This window comes from Neophocaena asiaeorientalis, unplaced genomic scaffold, assembly GCF_003031525.2.
Source record: "Neophocaena asiaeorientalis asiaeorientalis breed wild unplaced genomic scaffold, Neophocaena_asiaeorientalis_V1.1 scaffold325, whole genome shotgun sequence".
NCBI lineage: Eukaryota > Metazoa > Chordata > Mammalia > Artiodactyla > Phocoenidae > Neophocaena > Neophocaena asiaeorientalis.
In genome coordinates this window covers 1796612-1809703 of record NW_020172742.1, presented here as the reverse complement: position 1 = coordinate 1809703, position 13092 = coordinate 1796612, and the positions used below count along the sequence as shown (strand labels likewise).

General features: G+C 38.0%; 1 protein-coding gene across 13 annotated transcripts in view; it reads right to left on the bottom strand.

Moving 5' to 3' along the window:
• The window catches only part of SETD5 (SET domain containing 5), an 81544-nt gene extending 68473 nt beyond the window's left edge, over window positions 1-13071 (bottom strand). For 7 of the 13 annotated variants that reach the window (XM_024740646.1, XM_024740654.1, XM_024740649.1 and 4 more), the window contains exon 1: window positions 12914-13070. The gene's annotated coding sequence lies outside the window, so the exon portion shown is untranslated. Of the gene's footprint in view, window positions 1-12913 lie in introns of all 13 variants that reach the window. The other 6 variants (XM_024740651.1, XM_024740657.1, XM_024740652.1 and 3 more) reach the window with 2 other exon arrangements.
• Between the last annotated feature and the right edge of the window lie 21 nt (window positions 13072-13092).

Genomic DNA, 13092 nt, shown 5'->3' with positions numbered 1-13092 from the left:
ACACGCACTAAGCTGAGAAACCTGTCCAAGGCCAGAGCAAGGAAACCCCCAAACTAGAACCCGAACCAAGGTCTACCCAATTTCAGAACCCTCACACCTTTAACCACTATCACTTCACCATTTGGCATATCTTGATTTAATATTTTTTAGCATACAAAATAAATATATTAGAATGTGACATAAGACTGCTGAAATGATGCTGTAACTTTTTTCTTTTTAGGTATTATAATTAGAAAGGATAAGACAGATTTAATATTTAACAGGTTTAAGATTTTCAACAATTTGATTTTTAATTTAAAACTTATAAAATCAAATAATTTGACTTTTAAATGACAAAGCTAAAAATTAGATGACATCCTTTCTAAGATAATATCTAAATTTCAGGTCTAAGGGTGAATCATCGAAAAAATGTTAATTGATGACCTTTGTACTACACGTACTTCCAGTGTCCCATGTGGTAGTCAAGGTCAAGTATCTGAAATCATCAGGGACAAATGGAAAATGATCTAACAACTCAAGAGAGAGAAGTTTTACTGGAGAAAGGAAGTTTCTTATCTTGAACTGTTTATATTAAGTCAAGAAATTCTGGACCCTAGAAGAACAGAAAAGTCTACGTCCTTTTCCATGGCCTAAAAGTTATCAGTTACTGAAAAATCTAGAAGCAGGTAAGTTTTAGTAAATAAACTAACTTATATGCTTTTGTGTTACAACAGAAGCACCACGACAAAATATCACTTAAAATAGTATTCATATGAACCTGTATTCGTAAGTCTTACATATAGGGACAGGAAGGTAACATTGAATGGAAAAACCACTGTAATTTGACTGTATATCCTTGGAGGAATATATGCTCAGGGCAAAGACAAACAAACAAAACAAACTCACTTTCCAGTAATCATATTGTTCTGCCATTCTAAAACTGTTGTGCGTGTATCGTGGGACAAAGCAAAGTAATTACATTGGTTATTAGTGGAAACTGGGATTTGAGGCATGGGGAAAAGATTAGGCTTATGAAAGTATCATGAAGCACTAAATTCAAAATAGAAGTTATCAAACACCAACAACTGATATTTTAAAACAAAAAAAGGAAAAAGAGGAAAGGAGAGAAACCATTTTTTAGTTCTGTTCACTGAAAAGGTCTAGAAACAAGGTCCAACCCAAGAGCACTAAACACTCCTAACACCCAGACCATGGTCTCTAAGTACCATTTCCCACTAAAAGAAATCAGAGTTTTGCAGAAATGAGTAATTCCAGGTTTGGGGCGGGAAATACACAAAATGATCCTAGAACATCTTGTCATACTAGAAAGCAAGGAATCAATCAAAACAAGCTGGGAAACGACTGAGAATAAATAAAAACGACTTAGAAGCCAACAGCCAAATGTGGGACCATTTGAATGTCAAAACTAGTAACTCCAAGGGACTGATACATATCAAACAGGTTTAAAACCTTAAGTACACAATAATAATAACACTTTATTGCTCACCTCTAGACGTTGCTAAGTTACCAACCCATTATTTTAAAAATTAGTAAGAGGGGGAAAAAAAACCCCAAGTACTGATCTTGCTTTTTGTATTCAAACTGTATCTTAGGGTACCATATAATTAATGAGGGGGAGTATTACAGAAAATAAATGAAGTAGTGATAGAATATCACCATTCCACAACCATAAAGGAAATAAGGATCCAAGCCTGTTCTTCTCGAAGTGTGGTCTGAGAACTCCTGAAGGTCTTGAGATTCTTTGGGGGAATAAGTGAAGGCTTTCCCTTTTTAACTACACATCTGTGTTAGGCCACATTTTCTTCAGTCTTTAACCAAAACAACTTATCACAACAAATTAAACGCAGAAGTAACTATGAGAAAGCAGCTCCCTTCTATCACTAAAGAGACTTACAAAAATGTTAAACAATGCCATTAAAAAAACTGGAAAGTTATTTTTCAGAACAGTCATGTTACTTATGTCAGCAGGATTTGTTATTGCTATTCTAAAATTGGTTAATAAATATTTAAAAATATTATCAGTTTTAATTTCTAATATGGTAAATCTCAATAGATACTACAAAAACAGAAACACTCTGGGGCCTTCAACAGCTGCCTAACATCACAAAGACAAGCAGACATTATGTAAGTCTTAAGGGAAGTATCCACTACTTTGATAAAGTATACTTGAAATGGATCTAATCACTAATTTACATAAAATATGGGGGGGTCATCTAATAGGAGAATATGTTAAATGACACCATAGAGACACACTTTCCAAAATTGAAGAGTAAGAACTCAACACAATGATAAATTTCATTAGTCAGTGTATTACATGAGAAAAAGAGGAGAGAAGCTATAAATTAGAAAGACACAAACTAATCCACCAAGTGCAACGAACGTATGGACCTTATCTTGACCAAATGGAATGGTTTCAGTAAAATCCAAAGGGAGTCCATTTTTCTACATTCCCTCTATTTTGTTGTATTTGGAATTTTTCATCATAAAAAATTAAATCTGTACCTATCCCCTCCCTCACCACAAACTGAAAGGAAAAGAAAAAGGCATTCTAAACTGTCCACGTGGAAATGGGGGTTCAGAGAGGCCAACAGAAAAATCCTAGCCGAGAGGACAATCAGAAGAGCTCTATAAAAGAAAACTGCGTTGCTATGGAGTGATGAAAAGTTCCACGACCCTCTATAATTAGGGTGAGCATGTAATTTATGGCCCAAATTGGGACATTTTTGAGAGTGAAAGGGGTGCTATCACTAACTACCTGGTAGACATAAAACAGGACTCTCCCAGGTAAACCAAGATGTATGGTCACTCTATCCACAAAAGATTAAATTTAAAAATCATTTTCACAGAAGATATTCAACTCAATCCTTTGGGTAACCATTTTCCATAGAAACATATTCCTAATGTAACAGAGTTCAGAAAAGCTAAGGTATTCTTCACACACAAAAAATTACTTTTCATCTTTCTTGCCTGGCACAGTCATATCATAAAGTGGGATATGCCTACTTCTCTTCTCGTTGCTCAGTGTATTCTGCAAACCTCCAGCCATTCCTTTTCATACCAACTGTGCACGATCAACTATGAGAGGAAAGTTACACTTACCCAGAGCCTTGCTTTTCTAAAAATACACGTCTTCCCATGGGCCTCCACACATGACTTAGTCAGACTCCTACTCAATTTATGAACAGATACCTTATTCCTAGCAATACTTCAAATCTTAACAGCCTAGGGGTAAAGCAAGAGTAAGCAAAAACATTTTGATCAGGTCAGCCAGCCCAAGCTCCAAAGGGCCTTGGGGTTGGCATTATTATTACCTACTTGTTCTAAAGTGGTATGGCTACAGTAACTGCAGAGCTCCATACATGTTAATATAACTTTCAAATTTTTAAATTTCTAGTAAATATCTGGTTTTAGTATTGCTTATATAACATGTCACCAAGAGATGAGTACCTGTTAAACTGTCAACATTTTATGCCATTTCATAGGTTTTAAAGTATTGGGTAAACCTTTTCAATAAAAGTAGCCTAAATATGAAAGTATGCAACAATTTGGTACAATTTAGCCTCATACTAAAATGTGGATTGATACCCTGTCAACCTACCTTTATTCTTTTCTATTACTAAGCTATGACGTTAAAGTTCTAATTGCCCTAAATAAAACTAAATTTCTCTAGTAAGAACGCAAATAATTAAAAACGGACTTCAAAAATTTGGACTTGCTTCTACAATTTCCTCAAGCCTGTTCTTTGTTATTTTTGTTTTCTTAAAGTCATTTCTCCATATATTTTCCAGGCTGTGGGCATAAAGACACTTAATTTGCATGGCTATAGCAGTCTGCACCACAGAAATCAAGAAAATAAAAATTTATGTATTCACACAACAATCTAATGCTACATGTGGCATGCAATCAATCACAGTCCCTCAAAAGTCTTTCTCCTTGTTTTACTTTAAGAGATTAAACTCTTTTGTCTTTAGAACTAAAATACAGTTTTTTAAAAAAAGTGTCCTCTACACTCTATCCCAAATGCTATCATATTAAACATTTATTTTTAAAATAACTATCTGACTGTGGCTCTTCCTTTCCTGTCTGGTTTCTCTTTTAAAATAAGTCAACTCTCAACAGCCTACCTTAATAAAGGAAAATGTAACATAAAGGCAGAGTAATTGCCAACAGGTCCTTCCAGGTCATTCCTCATAAATAAAACCTTCCTTGGATGCCAAGAATGCCCGAACAGTTGATTATTAACTGCAGATCATCCTCCTTCGCAGAGCTGTGAGACAGTACAAACTGTATGTGTTGTGGCATGCACAGAGGTTGGTGGAAGGAAATAGAATTTTTCAACACAGGCCAAAGATCATAACAGGACAGGAATAAAAAACCATGGAGACGGGGACAAAAAAAGAAAAGAAACAACCTTAAACAAAATGACAAACAATGGGTGCAAATGTAAAACAATGACATCCATCTGGATATACATTAAAATTAACAAGTCAACATTACTAAATATGCTAACACTATACTGGAACATCCTAACCAGATCATAACTTCTAAGAATTATGAAATTATCCTCTTACTATATCCAGCAGTGCACATGCCTTATTAGATTACTGGATTTTATCTGAGTCTTCACATTTCATGAGTGGGGAGGAGGAAATTTCAGCATCAGAAAATAATAAAAATAAAATTTCTTGTTTGGGGAGGTGGTGTGGGAAAAACAAGGCTTGAAAAACAAAAATTATGCAGCTTGAAGAAAGAAGTCTGAAAAATCTATATTCAAACAATTTCACCTCCACTAAGGTAAAGGGGTAAATATTCATGAAGGTTTAATTTTTAACCTTACTTTTGTCATAAATCTGAGTTACACTAATTAGTAATTCCCAATTCAAATTGCAAATATTATCTACAGAAGAGATTCTCTCTTTTTTCAAGCTAATAATACGGTGGCATCAGGTGGTAATAATGATTGTGTGACCAACCAATGAAAAATAAGTATGCTTAAAAACAGTTTTTTTTCCTGTAAGGCTAAGAACTGAAATGGCTTATCAAGAAAGAGAATGCAAGGTACTGAAGTTATAAAACCTCTTTCACTACTGATTTTTAAGAATAGGACAAATTAGCTTTAAGTATATATAAACAATCGAATCATAATAAAAATCCTAATAGCCCATCCAATTTAACCCCTTTGTCCTATTTTCCTTTTTGCTGGGGAGAGGCACTGCAGGATGATAATAGCAGGAAATAAGGTGGAGCAGCTGTACAGGCAAGATGAGGTAGGTAGTGCTGCGTTTCACCTTCATTCTAGCCTACTGCCGACTACGTCTTACTGAAAATGAGATTAGCTGTCTGGGGAGCCAAAGCAGTTATCAAAACCTTTGGGATCAAAATGTGCGCCCTCCTCACTCTTGCCAGGAACTTTTTAGGGTAATAGGAGTACTAGGAACCACGATGAAGAGATTTCTAATTATTTGGGAAGTGGTGTGTGTGCGCCCGAGTGTGTGTACATGCACAAGCATATGCGTAAAGGATGTTTACCCTAGTGCTAGCAATGTGGGTCTTAGGACACGTAAAGAAAACTGTCTGGAATGGAGGCCAGGGTTTGAACTAGATGGCTTCTATTTTACTCCCACAAATCTATGGAAATAATCCGTGTGAATGAATTTTAAAGAGAAGAAATGACTACCCTTAATTTCCATAATAATATAAAATACAGCCCACTAAATTTCATGTTAATGAAAAAAACTTCTAACTAATGGCAGTGTTGATTAGTCACTCAAATTTCCCTTTTCAGGTCAAAATATATCTTTATTGCCAAGACCACTGCACATAAAAATATAATGTTAAGTACGTAACACATATTTCTTTTACTGAGGGAAAAGACACAAAACTTGGTCGTTTGTTTACTATTATAATGTGCATTAAAGGCAGTTTTTTAGCTTTTCTATTAAGTTAAAACATCTCTTCTTTGCTAACAGCCACAAGCTCTGAACCCATAAGTAAAAATTAGCACTCCAGTTTCCTTTATCATCTCCTCCAGTCTGGATAGAAGGGAAAACTTTAAAGCTAGTTTAATAACATTGCAATACAGGTGGTATCTCAATTCAAGCAACAGATGTACTCTTGGAAAGCTGAGTTCAAACCAATCATGTCTAAAAATCAAATTCTCCTAAAATATATTAAGCATTTAAAGGAACCACAGCATATCCTTTTATAAAGCAGGAATCCTTTTGCAATCAAAATAACTGCTATCTAATTTGTGAATGCAATTCTTTAATATTTTGGGTTTTTAAAAAGAAGTGGCACACATGTATTGTTCAACATTTATTTTAAAACTAACTACAGGGCTTCCCTGGTGGCTCAGTGGTTAAGCATCCACCTGCCAATGCAAGGGACATGGGTTCGAGCCCTGGTCTGGGAAGATCACAAGCCGCAGAGCAACTAAGCCTGTGCGCCACAACTAGTGAGCCTGCCAGCCACAACTACTGAGCCCGTGTGCCACTGAAGGGAAAACTTTAAAGCTAGTTTAATAACATTGCAATACAGGTGGTATCTCAATTCAAGCAACAGATGTACTCTTGGAAAGCTGAGTTCAAACCAATCATGTCTAAAAATCAAATTCTCCTAAAATATATTAAGCATTTAAAGGAACCACAGCATATCCTTTTATAAAGCAGGAATCCTTTTGCAATCAAAATAACTGCTATCTAATTTGTGAATGCAATTCTTTAATATTTTGGGTTTTTAAAAAGAAGTGGCACACATGTATTGTTCAACATTTATTTTAAAACTAACTACAGGGCTTCCCTGGTGGCTCAGTGGTTAAGCATCCACCTGCCAATGCAAGGGACATGGGTTCGAGCCCTGGTCTGGGAAGATCACAAGCCGCAGAGCAACTAAGCCTGTGCGCCACAACTAGTGAGCCTGCCAGCCACAACTACTGAGCCCGTGTGCCACAACTACTGAAACCCGTGCACCTAGAGCCTGTGCTCTGCAACGAGAAGCCCACACACTGCAACGAAGAGTTGCCCCCGCTCGCCACAACTAGACAAAGCCTGCGCGCAGCAACGAAGACCCAAAGCAGCCAAAAATAAACGAATAAATAAATAAATTTAAATAAATAAATAAAAGTAACTACAAATACTGTTCAGGACATTGATCCTTTTAATATTTTAATGAAAACTCCAAAAACTTTCAAATATTTCATTATGATTTTGCTTAAAGGGATAGATAATGACAGATCTCTTCCAACTCTGATTCATATTAATTATAATAAACTAGATGCAACCATCCCACTTGCAACTGGGAATTGAGCACATATGTATCAAACAAGGTTGTGCCTAACTTAAAAGGGGGGCTGGGTAAACTCCAGAGAATATCATGTTCTCCAGGAAGTAGGGATGAGACAAACAGTAAGTAACCTTTCTTTAGTTAGCATTTTACATGATGGCAACCCAACACTTGAATGCTGAAGGATGCTCTCCATAATACTGATATAAAATTGGAGCTAACAATATGCAACTATTTCACAAAGGGAAGCAAACTATTCAACTTACTCTGGTCTAATCCCAACCCAAATAAGGACAATGTATGTGTTGAAATATAAAAGTTTTATTCAGATAGAATATTCTTTTCCATTTTTTTAATGAGAATTCAGCTCTCAGATGCTCCAGAATTGGTCTACTGGGGGGGGAGGGGTGATCTGTATTTAGGAGGGTGGAGAACATGGGATTTATTCTTTTAATCTATACAAAGCTTTTATTTTCCTTGGAGGAGGGGATGGGTTCCTACCAGATATTCAGGGACATACTAAATTTGGGGTTAACGTTATATGGTTGGCACAAATTCAATGCTCGAGTAGGAACTATAAATGATTTCTTTAATTGTATGCCAAACTGAATAATCTCCTAGGGAAAAGAACCTCCTCCTCCTGCCTTTCCTACCTCCTGCCCCTCCCCCATCAACACTGCCTCCCTGCTGTGCAAAGAGCCCTTTGTCCTGCCCCGCACTTATCTAGCTGTTTGGCCATATTGACAGGCCAACTAGAGGCATAATAAGCGAGTCAGTCTGATATAAGCAGCTGGCAATTTCAAACAAATATCTTCCTTTTCTACTCAGACCAAACCCTGCTGCAGAGGTCTCAGGCCCCTCCCATGCTTCCACCTATTTTTCAAACAGCGCAGCAGGGAATTCTGCATTTTCTCTCAATTAGGTAGCACATCAAAAACTTGATTCCCCAGACAGAAACAAATTCTGTATAAAGTCCTACATCCACTGTTTTTTCTGTGATTCATAGCATAGGCCAAGGAGTACCCTCAGCTCTAGGTGTATAACATGAATAACATGGCTAAGAAAATGATTCTTACTTCTTCAATTTGCCATCAAAACTCTGATAATTCTCATACTTCAAGGAAAGACAGAAGAGCACAGAAGAGGAATCAGTCAGATGAAATCAACAGTCGTATACATCAAGCAAAACTGGCCAATAATCCTAGTGTTTTAAAAATACTAAGACATTATTCCAATAGGCAGAAAATTCCTTATCCCTGTCTTTATATCAAAGATACTTAATGTGACCCTTACATCTCTCCCTGAGGTATTCAGCAAACAAAATCCATATGATGGAAAAACTGAGTGAGGCAGGATGGGATTACAAATTCCTTGCTCAGTGAGGGCTCATATGAAGTAGACAGAGATTCTGCTTCATTGTTCCTTTATTATCTCTCATAGTTCCCTTCATAAAGTGTTAAGAGTTTAATATATTCTGTCAAAATAAGAGGATTCTCTAAAGTAATGTTTTCCAACACCCGTCCCCCACCAAGTTACAGGGTATCTTTTTTCATAAGACTGCAACTAATTAAACAAAATACGTACCGAGATATTAAAGAAATGATATTCTATCAACCTTTGGTGAACTTCCCTGAACCCTTCCAAGAGAAATCAATCATTGCATCAAGGGAAAGGTTAAAAATGCCATTTCACTACATATTTTGGAATTTTTGGCAGCAAGGAATGGTATCAATCCCTGTTTATCATAGGTACATTATACCTATTTTCTAAGGAGTGCTTCTGAAAGGATTTTTTTTTTTTTTACAAATAACTACCAGTTGTATTACTAAATATATATTATCTTACAATTTTGCGGAGTCAAAGTTTTGTTTGTTTTAAACAAACATCCCTATCAGTAAGTTTTAGTTTTCAATAGCCAAAACAATTTTTATAAAAAAAATTCACTGCTAGGCCTTTTAGTTTCAAATTAAACTGACACATCACCAGAGGTGAACCACAAGTTATAAAAAATTTTTATTTTATTCATGATCCAATTTCTCACTGATAAGATGTATCCAACAATCATTAACTGTCCTTAACTGTGGCCTAATGTTTCATAAGTTATTTGAATATGAAGAGGATAAAGTAAAAGTGGTTGTCTGCACATCTGCATTTTCTACCATATTATCTTCCTGTCCAAAGGAAAAAAAAAGGAGTAGCCACTCTCCTCCAGAAAGGCCAAAATAAGCCCAGAAAGTATGTAAGTTCCTGGACACAAAACACTATCAAAAGATATTAAAAATTTCAAGCATACTGGTTAAATAAATCCTATGAAAAGGCCCTCTATGCTCTTAAGGAAATGATCTTACATTAAGATCACAAGGGGGTTCCAAACAGGAAATACAAGTTAAAAGCAATTACTTTATAAGGTAACTTTCATGTTACATAATAACTTAAAGACATTTATATCTAAACTATGTTAAACAGCCAGTATGAGTGAAACCATATTTACCTGATATGACATCTTTTATATGTGATAGTAATAAGAATTAGAACCACCTAAAATATTATCCATTAAAGGTTCTGTTTCATTAGTCTGCTTACATCCCTGAGCGACAATGCAAGCAACCTTTGTGAATGACAAAACTCATTTCCATTCTTTTTGGTTCCCGCCACAAATGCCAGAGTCACACCACACATTATAAATGACTGGGTACATCTGCACAAAACTGAACATATCAAAATTCTTAGGGAAAAAAATATATGGGCTGCAAGAGTCGTAGGGATGTAACTGATGGTATATTGTGGTGGTGGTTCTTCTTCAAGTACTTCCATACTCAGCAAACTGTTTGCTTAATCAGAGATCTCCCTGAAGTGTGGGAGCTGTGGGGGAAGAGAGACCACATAAGGGGCTCAGAGGCTGTCTTCTCAAGTATCCTGTCCACTAGATATTTGATTTCTGAATATTCTTTCTAGTCTGTCCCATATTTCAGATGGATCATGGCCAAACATATACATCCTTGTGATCTTAGATGACTATATTCAACATTATTTTAATGAATCAATATCATAGATCAAATTCTAAAGAAAAAAATCTAATCTGGAGAAGTCTATTACAAATACAGAAAAAAAGAAAATACTTCTGATAGTTATATATATAGAAGTAATTCCGAAAAGGACAGTTCTTTTTAAAGTTAAAGATTCCGAATTTAGTAAAATGTTTAGCAAAACACCTGTTCAATAAGGTAAATATGGTCTAACTAGAAGTAAGGAGACATACAAATAAAGTATTAAAATTGATTTAATGATTAAAGAGATGGAGGAAAACCTGTCAGTTGCAGAAAAATGAACTGATATTTTCCCCATTCTCATTCTCAGGGAGATCCTTAAATTCTTATTACTTTGGTTGTAAATGTATTGAAAAATTAAAACTCAAATGGAACTTCCAGTCCTATCCAAGCAAAAACCCCAGGCAAAACCCCAAATGTGCCAAAAAACCAAAAACCGAACAAAAAAGAAAAGTCTTTAACTATGATCCAGTTTCCAGATGGTGATATCCATAAATGGGTAGAAGGTTACTAATTGCTAGTTCTCATGTCCCCACCAATAAAATGCAAACCAGCTCAGCAGTGAAAATTCCCAGGAAAGCAAGGTTTCTTCTTAGTCCTAAAGCAGCCATCGCCTAAGTGCAGCTCCCTGCAGCCAACAGCATTAATGGACGCTGCACTGCTGTCCTTCCCTGGAGACAGCAGCCAGCACTACTCAAGCTTCTCACGTAGCAACCAGAGCTCCAGAGCCAGCAGCTGCTACTGCCTTGTATACTCACCCCGGTGATCCAACCCAAAGGAACAATCTTCTCCTTACCCCACCCCCACTCCTTACACACTCTTTTTTTTGGGGGTGTGGAGTGGGGTGGGGGGAGGACCAGTGTTCCATGCCAGGAGGGCTGGAATTATGCCTTTAGAAATAAACAATCCTAAGTCACCCTTTTAGTTTGAACTAAGTCCTTTTATTAGAAAAATCAACATTTACCAAATTCCAAATATATATTTAATAAGCCAGCAATTTAGGAGTGCAGATTAAGCTTTAGTCTTTAAAAGGCCAATTTGCCAAACACTCTCTTTACAGTCAAATTTAAATCTGCAGTTAAAGACAGCGGCTTGTGTTATGTCCTACCAAAGGACATAATTCATTTTTCTATATATAATGACATGCTGAGTAAACCTTAAAGATTCTAATCCCATAATGGGCCAGAATTTTTGGCTACAGAAAACTAATGATCCTCCTGAGAAAACTGGTAGAAACCAATAAAAAAATTACCTGTCCTCCAAGAGGCCCAGAAACTCTGATAATGTGAATATTCTCTGCTTTAATACTACCTCAGATTCCATACACCTAAAATTACCATTTATAATTTTTCTCTCAAAGTGACGTAAAAACGTTAATGATATAAAACTAATCACCAAGAAATTTTCCCAAATAGGGGGTACACATTCTCCTGAAAAGCTCAAACACTCAACTCAGCTGAATCCTCCCTAATCAAAGTATAGCTATGTAACTGCCCAACAAAAAAATGTTAATATGACCTTGGTTACATATCTGTTATTTAAATGCAACTCGTTTAATCAAGTGCTAAGGGAAATTAGCAGAGGTCCTAGGGATTTTTCCAGTACTACAAGAAAGGAGAAAACTGGAAAAATGAACTAACTACCGACAAAGCCCAACGGAACCCAGAGGTCTGGTCAAGAAATGAGTTAGGGGTGAACACACTGCACGAGTAACATGAGAAAGCAGAAAATGCAGGTCATACACGCACCCCTGACCCAGACCAGCAGAGCTGGCTCCAGCACCAGTATACACGGGAAAGACCAGTTATTCCTAAGAAGTGAGACAAGCAAAAGAACTCTGTAGAATAAATTAGCAGAGAAGGGGCTTTCCCGACAGTTAAACTTTCCCTCTCACGCGATTCACCTACTTAAAACCAGGGCTCTTCCTCACCACCATTCGCTTCGCATCTCTGGGTTCCGCACAGACGGAAAGGGAATTCATAAAGGCTACATTTTTCTGCCTTTAAAGACGTTCGCAAATGATCGCTCTCCACGCCCAAGGCAGGCAAAACGACACAATCTGGCTCCACTCCAAGCGAGAACCCTACAAATTCAGTAGGGCCATCTCAGAGATACTGGGGCAAACGCCACCGGGAGCCCAAGAATGCGAGCTGGGGGTGGCGAAGGTAACGTCTTTAGTGTGGGGAACGAAGCAATCATCTGCGATGGGGACCCTGGACGAGAGGGAAGGCGTCCAGAAACATTCTGTGGGGGGGGGGGATGGAGATCGAGGCCCCCAGAGGGATCAGAGTTGTCACAAGGCCGCGCGAACGGGGGTGGGGGTGAGGTTTGGGGAGGGGAAGAAGTGTGCCTGTGTATTTTGAGGGGAAACCAGAGAGAGGCCTACCCTCAAGTAAAAGGTAAACGTGGAGTAGGCAGTTCCCAGGAAAAGGGATGAAGAGGCGTGGGGGGAGGGGAAACGTCCTGACCCAGGAAAGACGTGAAAAGGGTAGCGGGGTCGACGAGATTATGACGGAGGAGGTGACCCTTCCCTCCCCCGGGGCCCGGTCGTGAGGGTAGGTCTCGCTTTTCTGTTGGACCCTTACCTTGTCCCAGGCCTGGGCCCGGGCTGCGGCGCACGGCACTCCCGGGAGGCAGCAGGACTCGAGTTAGGCCCAACGCGGCGCCACGGCGTTTCCTGGCCGGGAATGGCCCGTGCCCGTGAGGTGGGGGTGGGGGGCAGAAAGGCGGAGCGAGCCGAAGCCGGGGAGGGGGGAGGGCCCGG